Source organism: Bacillus rossius, chromosome 10, assembly GCF_032445375.1.
Source record: "Bacillus rossius redtenbacheri isolate Brsri chromosome 10, Brsri_v3, whole genome shotgun sequence".
Taxonomy (NCBI): domain Eukaryota; kingdom Metazoa; phylum Arthropoda; class Insecta; order Phasmatodea; family Bacillidae; genus Bacillus; species Bacillus rossius.
The window spans coordinates 27,489,300-27,506,149 of NC_086337.1; the positions used below are offsets into that span (position 1 = coordinate 27,489,300).

The 16,850-nt window shown below is 33.5% G+C and overlaps 1 protein-coding gene and 1 long non-coding RNA gene across 2 annotated transcripts in view; one reads left to right on the forward strand and one right to left on the reverse strand.

Annotated features, from left to right (window-relative positions):
- Window positions 1-16,850, reverse strand: part of LOC134535890 (tachykinins) — a 352,147-nt gene that overhangs the window by 189,711 nt on the left and 145,586 nt on the right. The gene's annotated exons all lie outside the window — the stretch shown is intronic.
- The window catches only part of LOC134535891 (uncharacterized), a 324,926-nt gene that overhangs the window by 112,771 nt on the left and 195,305 nt on the right, over window positions 1-16,850 (forward strand). The window contains exon 2 of the long non-coding RNA XR_010075723.1: window positions 15,737-15,902. This is a non-coding gene — a long non-coding RNA (uncharacterized LOC134535891). The remainder of the gene's footprint in view (window positions 1-15,736; window positions 15,903-16,850) is intronic.

Here is a 16,850-nt window from a genome sequence, read left to right on the forward strand (position 1 = left end):
GATACACACCACCGCTTCAACGCGGGTCAAACTTAAAAGCAAATACAATTTGTACCCGTAAATAATATAAAACTGGAAAAAGAGTACTGAAAGCAATATATCACGTGAGCGAGTTTTAGTACTTGTCAGTGATATGTAATATCTAACCTCGGTAACGAGCAAAATCACGTGTTCTCATGTTGCAAATACACTTATAATAGAAAACTCTTTAAAATAATGCCGAGCGTGATAATTATACGAAAATTCTGTTTTCAACTGCATTTCTGGACGCGATTCACGCGTAGTTTCCGCACCCGCCGCTAGGATTTGCTGCCGGAGCAGCTACGCACGTCTATCGAATCATTCCATTTGTAGACAGAAATTTTGAACGTTTTTAATCAAACGGCTCCGATAAAAGCGAAAAAAAGACTTGAAAAATTAAACAAACCCCGGCTTTGGACCTGGTTTTCGACAAGGAAAGCATTAAAATACTGCCCATGTTGTTGAAATTCACTAAATAGTCAATAATACAAAATTTCCCTTTGGCTTTGTGAACTTGGGTTCGCGCCAACCTCCACAGATGGCAGCACCCGTGGTTCCGTTCCATGCGACTTTCGTTCGATTCACGAAATTGCTCCAACCAAATGCCCGTATACTAGGAGATGTGTTAAACACTAAAAAAAAAAAGAAAAAAAAGGCACAAGAACAGCAAATAGCGCCACTGTAACACAAACTGCGCCGAAGAAAAACAATAATCAACCGATGTAGAGTGGCGCGTGGCCTCGGAAACGGAACGCCGGCGGTTAACTCGGTGGAAATTCGAGGAACGACGGTTAAAAGGGGTCCGCTTTGAAGCAGCAGAGCCGAAGCCTGCTCCTGGGAACCTTATTGGCTGGCGATGCTTCACCCGGACCACGTGCCTTCGATATCGGTTACCGTACCTCAGCCGTGGAATGAATAATTGATTGGCTCCCACTACGTATTACATTTAACCAATAAAATTCCCTGAACGTTTGCTCACGAATGTTCTGGGGCAGGTATAACACTTTGACTTTCAATTGGGTTTGTTTTTGCATTAAGATATTCTCTTTTTAACTTCAGATAAATTTTTTCAACCATGTTAAGTATTCATCGCAACATTACATGGAAAAATATAAAAAAAAATATAATTGAAAACTTGCATTCAAATTCTAAACTTTTAAATTATTTATAATGCAATCCCGAAGAAAATATTTTTTTTTCTGAATATGGTCAAAAAAATATATTTAAACTGTATTATATTATATTCATGGTTAATTTACGTATTATAATTATTATTTTTGGAGCTAAAACACACTAAACGTATTCATGTTTTGAAATTTATTTCACCTATAGTTATTAAAGAATTAATATATTTATAAATATTAGTTGAGCCATGTGAATATTTTGCACAATCGTGATCAAACATAGAATAACAAAATAATAATATAATAGTGTGAAAATAAGTAAATGCATGAATTTATTAATGAAAAATATTTTATTTTGATTAGAAGTAAGACATATCATTCTTGTGGTAAAAAAGGCATTGTATATGTATACAATAAGTTTAATTGTAAAACATTTAAAAAGTAGACATTTAATAAGTAGATATAGGCTTTGACAGATCTGAAATTTTTCTAAACTTTTCCATTTCACAAAATTCTTTGAAAACAATGTTAGTAGTTATAATGTGATCATCGTTGACTTTTGACCTTATGTATCTTGAACACAAACACAAATATCACTGAAGTTACGAATTCGTGAAAAAGCAAAGTCTATGAGAAAATAACAGGCTCTGGTAAATACAACTATTTATAACGCTTTACTATGATTTAACTTGATTGATTTGCCTGATGGAGCCAAAAGTAGATGGATCCATTGTAGCCAGATAGAGCTGGATTCTATCGTATCCTTTCCTATTTTAACGAATGTATCCTGATGATTGTATCCTACCGAGTGGACCCAATGTGGGTCCTTTTCGTTTAATGTGGGTAGTCAAGTCTGAAGTCAGGTCTAAATATTTAATGATTCAAAACCTCTTCTTCTTGTAGTAAGCTTAACATTCATATGTCAGGGGTGTTTTGGTCCTATAGCATAAAAGTAGCTAAGTTGTTCTTCCTATACGAATATTTTTTTCTATGTGGTTGACGTATCAATTGAAATATTGTTGAACATATGTGGATTATTGTTTTAAATATGTGTATTAGTGTTATAAATATGTGGAATATTGTTTGAAATATATTAATTGTGCAAAGTATGTGGATTGTGTGGATTATGTTGATTAGAGTATAACAGCTTTCTCCTATCCATATGATGCTGAAAGTAATGCTACGCCTTTACTTGTTATCAACAGCTAAGATATTAAGGATTGATACAGACATTCTCGATTGTGTAACTGAGTGACTACGTGGTAGTGAATCTTTCTTAAATTCGCCTAAAGTGTTTCGGATACACCTGGAATATTTAGTTATGTTCAACCAAAATATTCTGAGTTACTAAAGTACAAAATTACTGACACACAGGAGTGGAGCGCTGGATGATGATGCAATCGTAACTAAAGAACAGCGTAAGGAGTGGGGTGTACGATGATTGTCATTGTAATGAACAGTGCAACACATAGAGTTGGAGCGCTCAATTAAAAACATTAAAAAAAATGTCCAATTTTTTAAATTAATAATTACTAATTTTAAAGATGGCAGACAAGATGTCATAATTCAAAATGGTGGAATGGTCTATAAAACAAAATGTAAAATTTTTTGATAAACCAAACAAGGGACTGAAAATATCTAGGGTTGGAATAAAAAAAAATTGTACCATGTATACACTACCTAATCCATTCTTTTTTAAATTTTCTAAATATTGACTAAAACTATTGCTAAAGTAAATTATCTATAACCATTACTGCAAGGGGAGGAAATATCAAGATTTGAAAGTACAAATTGATCATTACCGTTTTTAAATAGATTTACTAGTAAATCCGTTATAATTAATTGTATAAACCCTAAACTTCATCTAAAAAATTGGTTGATTTTTTTGGTTGAAACGATTTATTACCGTAAAAACATGGGTTGAAATTAAAAACAAAAACTTAAAAATGTCTTCATATCAAATTTATTTTAAACCATTTTAATATTGTCTTAAACCTTGCTGCGTTTTTATACGACCACGTTATTAGTGCAAGGGATGAAAAATAAGTGTTTTTAGGTCAAAATAATTAAATAATACCCTTATTTGGCATAAAATTTGAAATTTATTCTAAGTGATTCAATGGTTGAGTTACAAATATTCGTAATATTTTCACTGCATGGAAAATGAGCAAATATTTAATCGATAATTTTGTAATTTGAAGAACATAAATATGTTATGTACATTTCTTAAAATGTTCCAGAAGTTTGTAAAAGTTTCCAAAATATTTCCAGAAGAAATTGGTTAATTCGAAATTTACCTACGCCTGTAGGCTATGCCGAAAGGGATTTTTCTTTTGGTTTGTTTCCTAGAATCATTCCACGTAAATACTGATGATTGCTATGTAAGTTGACGGCTGTTTTTTTTAACCAATTTTATTTATAGTGTCGTAGGTTTGGTAATGACCTTACAGTTTAAGAGATTAGAGTGATATAATTAAAATGTAAGTATATTTAAAATAAATGGAACAAAGCTGATAATTAAACATTTACTACGTATTTACTACACGGCCAGGATTTTAGAGCAACGCATGAATTCCGTTGACGTTTTGGCATGACTTACTTGCGGAGTTGAACAGTGCGTGGTTGAATCCGGAGGTTCGGAGGATAGCACAAAACGATCTGTGTTGAGAATTTGAGGAGCTCGGAAGAGAAATCCGCGTGAATGTAAACCCGCAGTTTTGTATTCTCCCGGCTCGTCTGGCGAGCTATGAATAATTCAGGGATAAAGCTTCCGGTATTTCAATATTCCTGGTTTGCCGATAAAAGCCAGGAATGACTCAAGTATTTGTGCTCCTCGGAGTTCGGATGTTTTATTCATTCCCGACGTACGCGACGCCGAAGAGCAGTAAACAAACAGGCGCGTTAACGAACTAATCTTTTTTGTGAAAGTCGAGAAGAAGAAATAGCTCTAACCGAAATGTTTGGTTTGACGCTAGGGTAGTATGTACGCTTCTCGTGAAACGGTAAAACGGCAAAGTCTCTTGAGTGTCTTAAAGATTCAAGAAATTATTTTCTGGTACGACACACATTGAGTGTGGTCTATTCATCTTTTTTTAATACTATTTATTCACACCAAAAATGTTAAAGCGTGGTTGTAAACGACGTCAAAATATATTTATGAAATGGCCACGATGTACAGTGAAAATTTGGAAATGTTAAGAGACTCAAAGGTCCTGAAATCAAAATACAATACTACATTTAACCAATCAATATATTGGCAAAGAAAAGGAGAAAAAATAAGCATTCGTTGGAAATATTCAAGGAATCAGTTTTCAAAAAAAATTGCATTTAGTAATTTTTTTATTGCAGTTATCGGTGCTCGAGTTTCTACGAGTAACAGCAAGATTCAAGAAAGACAATGAGATTTAGAACTTATTTTGAGTATTATGTTTATAATATCAAATGTGTTATTGTATTTTTCTTCTAACAGGAAAAGTTCAAGGTAAAAATATATAATATTTCACACCGCGTGGTTATGCGGAAAGGTTAAATGGCGCAACCCATGAGATTACAAAGAACTCACCATAGAATTTCTGTCTCATACTATGTGATTTTAGCTTTGTCATGACGTCGCACCGCGAAAGTAAGCAAGCATAACAATATCATTTTAATTTTAACCGAAGAATAGCATACTTAAAAGCGTCGTGAAACGTGTGCCCACACATTTTGCTTCACACTTTAAACCCTTTCCAATAAATTACGCCAGTACTTAGTTTGTCAATCCCTGTGACAAAATACGTGTAATCAGTATTTTTCTCATTCAAATGCGGGATAGTGGACTAATCTTGATTTCTTACCGATGTGTAATATAATAATCAATAGCTCGAAATAATATTGTTAGTAATAAGGGTTAGCGCCAATGCCAAGTAACGTCATTAATTATCCTTCCCGGAAGAAAAACATTTTAAAAAGTACCGTAGTCGTTAATAATCCTCGGATATTGAGACAGAAACACTCACTTACTAAGAAGGCAGAATAACAACTCATCAATATCTAGTAATTAATTGCATATAGGAAATAATAGAAACAACAAAACTTTCTATCTTTCGTTTTCTTAAAACAGCCAATTTAGATATTCACTTATTTTACTTTCTAAATGGAGAAGAGGTTCTGACTTGAAGAAAAAAAATAAATATATACAAATTTTTTAAATTACTTTAAATGTTACCCTAATAAGCTTAGAACGTTTCACTTAACTATTTTGAATGAGGTATTTATAATTATATATTGTGTATTGTTAGTTTAATACCATGATAGTTTTATAAGTAAACATTTAGTTCAATTCGTGCTAAAAAAATATATATATACTTTTCTTAAAGTTTTTAAATATTTTTTTTACATAATACGCAATTTTTTTTGAAAGGTCAGATAAACACTGTTTTATACACACATAATACGTTTCGTGTTAAAATAACGTGACATGTAAATGTTTAAATAATTTATTGTATCTTATTGTTGAAATTGAAATTTGTGTGTTTTAACCTCTAATGTATGTATGTGTTATTTCATTGGAGAATGAGAGAGAAGGGGGGGGGGGGGGGCAGTGCATTGCTTCCAGGAATGCCTTCGAGCTGAAAAAAACTCTTATTATGCATTGGTGTGGGCTTTTGGACAAAACTTTGAAAACTGTTCTACGTTTTTTTTAAATAGAAGAAAGAACTTATTTCTTGGAAATCACGCTAAAATACTGAAAATTGCAAGCGATGTATAATTTTAAAATTTCGTAAACAGCCGGAAGGAACAAATTTCAATGGGGTTTCTTGTAATTAATTTTTATAGCAACATTTCATGTTCATGAACCCACACAAGACTGAACATGCAAATAAGGACTATAAAAACTAAATTATTATATTTTTTTAAATAATATAAAAATATAAGTAAAAATGAATAGCTTACTGTGAAAGATAGTAAAATTTAAAAATCTTGTTTTCTTACCTTTATAAGTCGTAATTATTTTCAGGTTTAAATTTTTACTTCTGCAATTAGATAAGTAAATATGGAGCATATAAAGTGTTCATGTATAAGAAAAAGTTAGTAAAAGTTCAAAAATAAAATGAAAATCATATTTTGAATTTTTGTTCCGAATAACTCAGCAATCACTCACTAATAAGAGAAAAAAATCACAATGTTCACAATACAAAAATATATATTCGTAAATATTATACAGCGCAGAAATATAAATTATTCAAAAGCAGTAATCTTTTTAAAACATATATGCTTTCGTCCTTAAAACACTAATCACAACTTCAGGTAAATATTTTATACATGCACCTTTTTTTTTTTACTTCTAATATTCTGACAACTGCTGATTCATTTAGTAAAATTAATTTCTTACGGGCCAATTACTTAAATGCGACAAAATAAATGTAAGTTCCTTAAATTTGATCTAAAAACCCTTTTTTTTGGAATTTTTAAAGTAATTTTCATTAAAAATGTTATCTCAAAATGTTTTAAGTACTATTCACGATATGACAAATATCGAAACACTTGCTCTACTCATATTTAAAGCAATTATTTGTTCTTTCTCAGGAATATTGCAACCATACCAATATTGACAAAGGTGGTTATAACGGTTACATACTAACCAATGGACTAATGATTTATATGCTACTAAAACGTTTTACAAGAATTATTTATTTTTTCTTCAAACTGTGTGGCAATACCTGTAAAAGGTACTAACATATCTCTACTAATTAATATGTACTGTAGACTACGAAAAACGTTTGGAAGGAAATTTATGTATATTATATTTGATATTTGGAATAGTTTATTTTTTCTCATCAACTGAGTGACTTAAACCGCCGGCAAGAAACTTATGTAACTAATATTTCAGATAAGTTTGTCAGCAAAAAAAATCTGTGATAGGAAGTAAAAAATTAAATAGTTTAAAAAATATAGATTTGACACTATGTCCTTGCGACAACTAGTGTGGACAGAATAATTTAAAATGTTTATTAAGACAGAAAATATGTACAGTGTAGATAAATTTATATTATATCTTCCCTTTACATTACAATATTTTTTACGTTCGACAGCCAGAAAAAAAACAATCAAGAGTAATAACTAACTCGAAAACATACTCCCAAGTTGATGATAAAGCAAAAATAATTTCAAAAACAAAAATGAACTCCCACCATTTCTGAGTAAATGAGAATTATTTGTCAAAGCTACATCTCAATTCATTGATTTAGTTTTTGCATTGGATTTATTTATCGAATGTGAAACAATCGCCATTTGTTATTTTACAATAAAAATAGAATTAATGACACTGGCTTTTATAATTTTTCATATAAATATCACAATTTAGTTTCGGAACCACTTGAAATATCGCAATAAAATATGTACTAAATTATTCCTGGGGTTACTCTCTAAAACGTGTTTGAATTTTTAAGTCAATAGCCTGAGCATTTTTTGGGTTCAATCATCTCGTACAGACAAAAATAATTATTTAACGTTAGATTTGTCCAGCCATCTAATTTTCTAGCATGAAAAATCTTTGTTGTGCAATAAATAAATGATCCCAAACATACATTATATTTATTATTATTTTCTATATGATTGATGAGTTGACTTCATCACTTAAGTCTGTCGGTAATGACGTTCATTGGAACGTCACTGCATGCAGGTGACGCCGCTAAATGTCGTGTTATTTGTATCCCGGAGTACATAACGTACCCTCCTCAGAGGTTCGGCTATTGGTCGCACTGAGAACGGAATAATGGAAAAGCTGGATGGGTCATGCATTCATTTCAGTAACGCATTTTCGTTCGTCGGGCAGAGGGAGTATTTTGTTTCCGAGCTCGCTAATTAGAAAAATAAAACCCACTCTAGAAATTGAATCCGTTTCAGTGAAATTATTCTGTTGCTGGATTAGCGTCCTCGTATCGAACGCGTGAATAAACCGGAGAGAACCAGCAGTTAGTTGCTCGCCATGCCACATTCAGTGAGTGAGCGAAATAAAACTTCCGACGATGGTTTCTGTTAATTACGTAATTAGTAATTGTTTGACAACCCAACACAGAATTTGTGTTTTGTATAGGCCGACAAATAGAAGCTTTTGTGCTAAGCCGCCTTCATTTATATGAAAAGGCACGCGTACGTGTAATTTAAATGGAACGAAACAGTAGGAAGTAAATTAATTTCACGTCTTTAATGGTTTAAGGTTTCTTCTACATCGATCTCGCAAAGTCTTTGAAATATTTTATAGAAAATCAGTGATTTAAGTGGGGCAGTTCAAACTGATTTGCAGTCGAATATCGCTGAATTTTTGCAGTTCCAAATACTTCAAAGTGAAAGCAGAGAAGCCACATCGTAGTATATGTCCAAACACTCCCTGAAAACCGACGAAATGTCAGAAGAAACCAAAATATACAATCTTCAAGGCCGTAACTCCTCCTTTATATACGTAGTTGTTACTCATACCTCATTTACGCTTAACTTATCAAGTGAAAGTGTGAGATGGCGTGTTTGAGTGCAAGAGGTAAACATGAAAACTATTGGACCAATTCAAAATATATATAACTTTTTTTCACTGTTATAAAAATACGTTATGGCAGATGGACCGTTTTCAACTATTCTAAAAAAAATTTTGTTTTAATATACCTATATCAATATTTGTTGCTAAAACAGGAGGTAAAAGACCATACACGTACAAGTCAATCAAACCGAGCTGGAATCACGAGCCGAATTCGTACGTGCAAGCCTTGCTTGGGAGTCGAATTCTTGTTCAAACCGTGCGAGGGAACAGCAGCGAAATGCAATACGTGGGGGGAATACGGGAACACCCGGAGAAACCCCACCGGCGATATCGACCAGATTTTTCCGTTGAGAAATATTGAGGTTTGAACTCATCGGGAATCAAACTGCATAGGCCTTTTGTGGGAGACGAAAATGTGTGTGGCCTCAGCACTTTAAAATAAAATAAAAAAATTAAAAAAAAGCGAGAAAGTTGAAACGTTTATGTGATCATTCGCGGCTGCCATAGTAGTTACAAACATCATAAAAATGAGTGTAGCAGCTTGATTTGACATTATCTAGGAGGAAAATACCTGTTTACTAGAGACAAGTGGGTTTAAGTGGTCAAAGCAAATATTCTACACAGAAATAAAATTATGTACTTTTACAAAAGATTCCTTTGGAAATAAATTACCAAGAAATAGTTTGTAATACTAAAATAATTATATTGTAACGTTGTACAACACATGGATATGGTTATATTTTTTTTTTTAAATTTAAAATACGTTTTTTCGAGATAAAACTGAGTATTTATTACGAATATTAGTGTAAAAAATTATATTTTAATCGATATTTCATTCAAATATATATTTTATTTAACCATGGAAAAGATTCAACCATATAAATTTATTTTGTTGAATAATGCTTATCATGTACGCAGTTAATACTGAAAAACGCTATTCAGGGAACGGTTCAGACATAACTTTAACTGTTTGAGGCACTGGGACAACATAATGATTAATGCCCGCCTAAGGATCTGAACCCAGCATTACTGCGAACACCATTTTGTGGTGATACAGTTATTTTTAATGTAAATGTAAAAAAATTACAAACATCTGCAATTTAACATGAATATCCCCATTATATTTACAAAAAAAAGTACAATTTAAACACCATAACAGACAGCTCTATGGCATCAACACAGGCGAGCGTATGTAAATAATCTAGTGACATGGAACATGGATTGTCACTAAATTAAATATTTTACTTTATAAAAATTAAGTAATATAAGGATTTATAATAATTAAGTAATATAAGGATCGGGGCAAATTTCTGACGCTTCTCTGATTGTGGGTTTTAGACGCGTCAAAAATGAATGTTTCGCCAACGTTTCGTTCGACGTTGCAGTCGCCATCATCACCTTAACAGAATCCTGCTGAAAGTTGGCCCTCCTCTTGCCTAAGAATTGAGCAAACCAACCATAAGGAAAGAAATCCCTGATTGGCCCACAGTTGTAGACGATCAGGAAACTCACCTCCCAGGCTGAAGAATTTAAATGCAGGCGGAGTACCGAGACACTCATTGGGAGACTGTTACCGAAACGTTGGCGAACTCTTCATTTTTAACGCGGCTAAAACACACAAGCCGAGAAAAGTTATGAACTTTTTTTAAATAAATTTTCAAAACAGTTAAAAAAAAAAATTTGCTGAATTTTTTTACTATGATGGGTTCAATATTTTTGTGCTGGCATCATTTGTGGTTTTTTTTTCGTTCTGTTAGTCCATTTTTATTTGGTTTTTCTTTGTTTGTTGACCATATTCCTGTTATGGAATATTATGTGGTGTTTATATCCTGTTGACAACAGAAATTGTTTTGCTTAGTTTGTGTGTTTTGTTGTAGTTTTTTTGTAGTTTTCTTCTACAGACATACATATGCTTAGCAATGGCGTATGTCCAAAAGCTTACATTAAGTAATGCACTCCCATTACACAAATATTTCAAAGATATTATGATGTCGATATGGTTTACGTGCTCTTGGAGACGTTACGTTTATGGGTTGAAGTAATTTTTTAGAATTACGTGGCACGGAAGTCATAAAGTCTTAAAGGGATGCAAAGTTAAAGATTGTTCATTTAAAAGCTAGTGACTGAGTCAGTTTGGAGCTCATTCCGTGGGAAGGCTTTGCCCCTCGGAGGCTAAGAGTTGGTTAGTCGGGCCACAAGTTAAACGAGTCAGCGATGAAAAGTTCGTTAAGGCATAGACGGTAGGAGATGCCCGAATTTTAATATACAAGTCTTGGCAAGAGACGAACGCACTTCAATAAAAACGTGATTACTTAATCTAATAAGTAACCATAAAAAAAGAAGTGTTAAGATAATTTTATGCAACGCGTCTTGTGATGGTTAAGATCAAGTTTTGTGAAGCTCTCTTTATTTTATTGTCTTTGAGTACTTTTATATCTCTAATTCATTACTTGGAGGTAACTATAAAATATTCAAACGTTTAACTTTAATTTTTAAAGGCATTCAAACTGTAAATATTGATTTAAAAAATAAAAATTAAATATATATTGCACCGGCTATCTATTGCACCGGTGCTACAGCAATGTCGTCAGGTATGCGGCACACACATGTTAAAGTTCTTCATTGGTTTCCAGTGCACTTGTTCAGAGTACAGATGTCCGCGCTTGACTCATAACAGGGTCGAAGCCTGTCTTTTCGCATGTGATGGTTGTTGGACGTTTCTGTTGGCCAATGTGTTCTCTCGGGTTGTTATAGTTCTTGACCTTCCCCCCCCATACAGTCTATAGTTCGATGTAGAGCCATGTCACCTGTTCGGTTCACACGCCTGAGTGACGCTGCGCCCTTTTGGTCCACCATTAACACACCACTGTTATTACTGCTTATTACCACACTGAATCTGATTCAGTGAAATAACATTTCTGCAAATATCTGCTAGCGAGTTTTTAATGACTTGTAGATCAGTGGATTCCACTTTGAATCTGTGTGTGTGAGCTATATTAAATCACCGAAAATTTCAGAATAATACAATCCCTTAGTAATCATGGTGGGTTGCTTATTTCAATTTCTTGTTGTTACTATTATTTAAATTCAATCCCATATCTTTTAAATTTGTTTTATTATGCCAAATTTACAAATTTATCACAAGTATTCACACAAGTGTTGTTTTCTCACTTTTAATGGTCACACAAATCATTATAATTATGTACACTTGCGTGATATTTTACCACTATGTTTAGTAAATATCCGTTTAGAAAATATGAGACTGTATATAAAATGCAAGAGAGCTATCGTAATGCATTAACAAGGATAGGCCTCATATAATAGTAATGACAAGAAAATAATTAACATAGCCAGTGAGACCAAGCCAAAGTCGTTGAAATATGCTATAGGAAAGCAGTGATGTAAAAGTGGCAGTTAGAACTGATTTGGGGTTAAGTTTCGCTGAACTGTTACAGTTTGAAATACTTAACGTTTAAAACAGAGAATCCACGTCGTGGTATATGTCAAAAAACTCCCTGCAAACCGACGACATTTCAGAAGAAATAAACATACACAATATTCATTTCTGAAGCTTCTCCTTTCTATACAAAGTAGTTAATCATAGTTTTTTCATACTAATATTACAAAGAGAAAGTGTGGAATTGCGTGTTTGATTTCAAGAAGTAAATATGAAAACTACTGTTCTAATTGAAAATTTTCCCCACTGTTATAAAAATTAATTATTCTAGAAGAACCATTTTTAACTTTTTTTTAAAAAGTGTTTTCTGAAGATATAGCAATAGTTGTAATTAAAGCAGAAGTAAAAATACCAGTTTGACTGTGAAGTTGAATACAAGTTTTGACAGTGTAATAAATCTGTACAGAAACGTCCACTGTGTTGCCCCATTCCCGTGCGTAAAATAAACTTTTGTGTCCCTACAGTTCGACCACGGGAAGCTTTCTTGCACAGACGAGAGAGCAAAAACTCGAAGTTCCCCGAAGTTCATGCTTTTTACCCGTATCTTTTATGTAGCTATCCTAACTAAATCAACCGTCCACAATGTTTTAAAGTATTTATAATTTTGCTAACCTAACCTAATTGACCATTAGTATCATTTTATCAACACCGCCATATTTATTTCCTATGAACAAAAAAAACCAAAGATGCACGATCGGGAGTTTGGCTCTCTCGTGTGTGAAAAGAAGGATTCCCGCCGATATGACGTACTGAAGAACAGCGATATTCAATTAGAATATGCGAGCCACATAATGGAGTATCGATTGGTCGGACACTTGACATTGATTTACACTGTAGTTTATTTTTGTAAAGGGAACAGAAATATTCATGTAAATTACAGATTTGTAGATTTTTTTTACATTTACATCAAAACGGCTGTATCACTGCAAAATATTGTTCGCAGAAATACTTTGTGTTGTCCCAGTACCTCCAATAGTTAAATTTATTTCCAAACCGTTACTGAATAGCTTTCATGCATTTACTTTGCACGTTAATAATAATGATAAATAAAATAATGTACAGTTATTAAATATTCGATTATATTGTCCGTGGTTTAGAAAAAAATATTATTCTTGAATGAAACATCAATTAAAATGGAAAATTAAGTGCCAATTTTCGTTAGAAATACTCAGTATTATCTCGAAAAAATATAGTTCATACATGCAAAAATAACCATAGCAATGTGTTGTACAAAGTTACAGTAATTTTCTTGTAGCATTGAGGTGAGTAAAAGGGTGAAAGTGTGATTTTTTTTTAAAGAAAAAAAAACTCGTATCTCCGAATCTATAATTAAAGCCAAAGATAATGCAACGAGAAATATGAAAGGTCGCATAGTCAACATTAGAAAGAAACAATTTTTTTTAATTAGTTTCCAAATAGAGTGGAATTGAGGTGAGTCTTATGTTATCAATGCTTACTATGCATCTGTATGTACTTAAAACGGAAAATATTTATTTGGCAGACGTAATTTTCTTTCTACATATTTTGCGCGATCAAAGCCGTGGGTATAAAACAATATAATGTAAGAGCGGTCAGATAGCTCACTTCCCACCAAACCGATACGGGTTCGATTCCCGTTGGGAATTATTTTGCAACTGGGAAACATGGTGGACGTTGCCGTGAGCTAGTGAGTATCCTCGAAGTATTCTCGTCCCCCCCCCCTTCATAGCCCAATATATTCCTGTGATTCTCCATAGCAACCTCAGTCCCGTCTCACAAAATTATTAATCGTGGCCGATGTACAAGTTGTACAAATTTAGAATACTTTTTTGTAGTACTACAAATTATTTCTTGGCAACTTGTTTCCAAAGTAATCTTATATAAAAGTACAACTAATTTGTTTATCTGTACAGGTGTCAGGTACAGTTCATTCGTGTAACCCTGCTTTTCATTCAATTAAAACACTTGTTCTAACAGAGACAATATTAACAAAAGTCCATATTTATTATTTGTACGGACAGGAAAAATTTGCGGTTTCAGTTCGCTGTAGGATAGATTCCAAAGTCATTTGCGAGTTCCGGCAATTGCCACACGTTCATTCGCTGTCCACTTGAGAGTTGCCTAATCTGAGTTTCGCTTGGTTTGACAGTTATTTGTTTAAGGGATTCTGATTGGCTCAGATTTCACCACATTAACTGTGCGCCAGTAAAATACGCGGTCTAAAGTTTCAAGTATTTGAATTTTTGCTTATCGCGAAATGAAACGGCTAATTTTTCCCGGTCCCCACTTATTTTGTTTTCACTGTTGAATCAGAATTCAACTTTACGCACAAAACGCCAAGTTATTGTTTGAGTCTCGGACCTCTACTGCTTGCAGTTGACTGACAATCGACGTATTTTTCTACAACAACCGTACAATTTAAGAAATTTTCACCTCCATACGTTAGCCTACAAGTCAACTTTTTATTATTGTAATATAAACGTAAAAATTTGAGTTTGCAATTTTCTGCTTCAATTTACATTTTAATAAACACATACTGAAGTGTATTACATTGCTAGGTATTTCAATTTTGTCACACACATAAGCACTGGTATTTTATACAACACACAATATCTGTGTAAAATATTAGTGTCTAAAACTACATTATCCCTTGGAACAAATGGATACATTCGCTGGCTTTTTGAGAGGTTTTTCAAAGTAAATTTTCAATGGAATAAAAAGTAATTTATTTTAAGAATTTTATTATAATCACTATGTACACGTATCCATAGCCTCTAGAGAATGGTTCAGATATCAAACGACAAAATTGGGTTGCAGGTTTGTCACGAAAAAATTTTTGACGTGACAACGTCTCATAAATCGATGAAAGCCGGCTGCACTCACGAAAAAGTGTCCCGTTACGCACATTGTCCCGTTACTATGTGTCCCGTTGCGCTCATTGTACGCTTGCGCCGCATCTATCTCTCTTCCACTCGATTGGAACAACCATCGATTTGACTTTTTCGAGCCACATTAAACTTGAAACACTCCCATTCGTTTCCTACTTTTCCTATCATCGTCCTATCCTTAACAGAATACCACAGATTGGAAGAAGTTAAATAGCAAAACATGTTATAAAAGTTACAGTTAAAATAATCTCTTAGTTAAAGTAATAAACATGTTTGAATTAATGAGTGCAAATTAAAGTAAATTTATCAATTAAATTGTAGATTTAATTTCACTCCTTGTTTGTATCCATACAAAATAGTGATAATTCAATAAGAAATGTTTTAATTTAATTCATAAAAGTATGCAATCATTTCATCAATGTTTTGTTATGACGTTGTCACTTTAAACTATCGTCCGTAAACCGACTTTACAGACAACCAATTTTTTTTTCCCCGTGCAAGCGGCTTCAAGTTCTAAACACCTGAACCCAACTCTTACGAGGTCCACTCCCGGTGAGCACACAGACGAGGCCCGCCGAGGCGATGCTGGTGGAAGCTCGGCAAATGCGCTCCTGACGGGAGATGGAGGCCCCCCCCCCCCCCCCCGGTATTGACGGGTGGATGCCCGCACCTGGAGGAGGGTTAAAGAGGGGGGGGGGGGGTTGGGTGTGTGGAAGGTAAAGCGCGTGCTTTTTATTCCGGTGCCTTTCAGGGAGCCGCCGGCTGTCCGCTGCCTTCAGCTCGATTGAGAGAAGGGGGGGGGGGGGGGGCGGCGGCGGTTGTGTTCTGTCGGACGTCTGTTGCGATCTGCGGTGAGGAGTACGGTGAATGGACGTATGCAACGCAGAACAGTCAAGATAGACCGACGAAGGAAACACGTAAGTAAACCATTACACATGAAAATAATATTTGTTGTACTTTCACAAAATACTCCTTTTGGAAACCAATGACCAAGAAATAGTTCCTAATACTACTAAAAATATATATTTTAAACCTTGTACAAAATATAGCTATGTTTTTTTTTACATTTATTTATTACGAAAATTGGCAATAATTTTTTTTAAACCATGTAAATGGTAATTGAATATTCAAAAACTTGACTTTATTTATTTTTTGTTGTATCGTGCTTATTATGTGCGCAGTTATTACTGGAAAGCTATTCAGGGAACGGTTTGAATATATATATATATATAATATATTATATACTGGAAGTACTGGAGTAACACAAAGTATAAATTACACGGGTAAATATCAAAACCCAGTGTTACTCCGAACACTATTTTGTAGTGATATAATTTGTTTTTATGTAAATGTAAAAAATTATAAAATCTGTAATTTTACATGAATATTTTTGTTACATTTACAAAAAAATCTATAGTGTACTCCGCAGAAGAGCACTTGTCTGTCGCAGGAAAGAGAGATTGACAAATAAAATATGTAAGCAACCATTACATACTGCAACACAAGAAAATAATATAATATTTTATTGGGACCTAACAGTCTCTAATGTATAATGTGTTAGAACCAGTACCGTCTTCGTACGGGTGAATAAAGATATATGTAGAATTATCATAGGGTACATTCCATACGTCACAAGAACATATTTACTTACGGAATATGCATTAAATTCCTTTTATAAAGATAAAGCGCGGAAGCAAAGGCCATAATAGCTTAAGCTATAAAAGGAACAGCCTACTGAATATGTTTATTATTTAACTAGGAGGTTGTGAAATGCCTAAGGCGCCCGTTGAAAATGATAAATATAACAAACACTTTGATTTAAAAAAATAATTTATCAAAAAATAATTTTATTTTAACATTGTGCG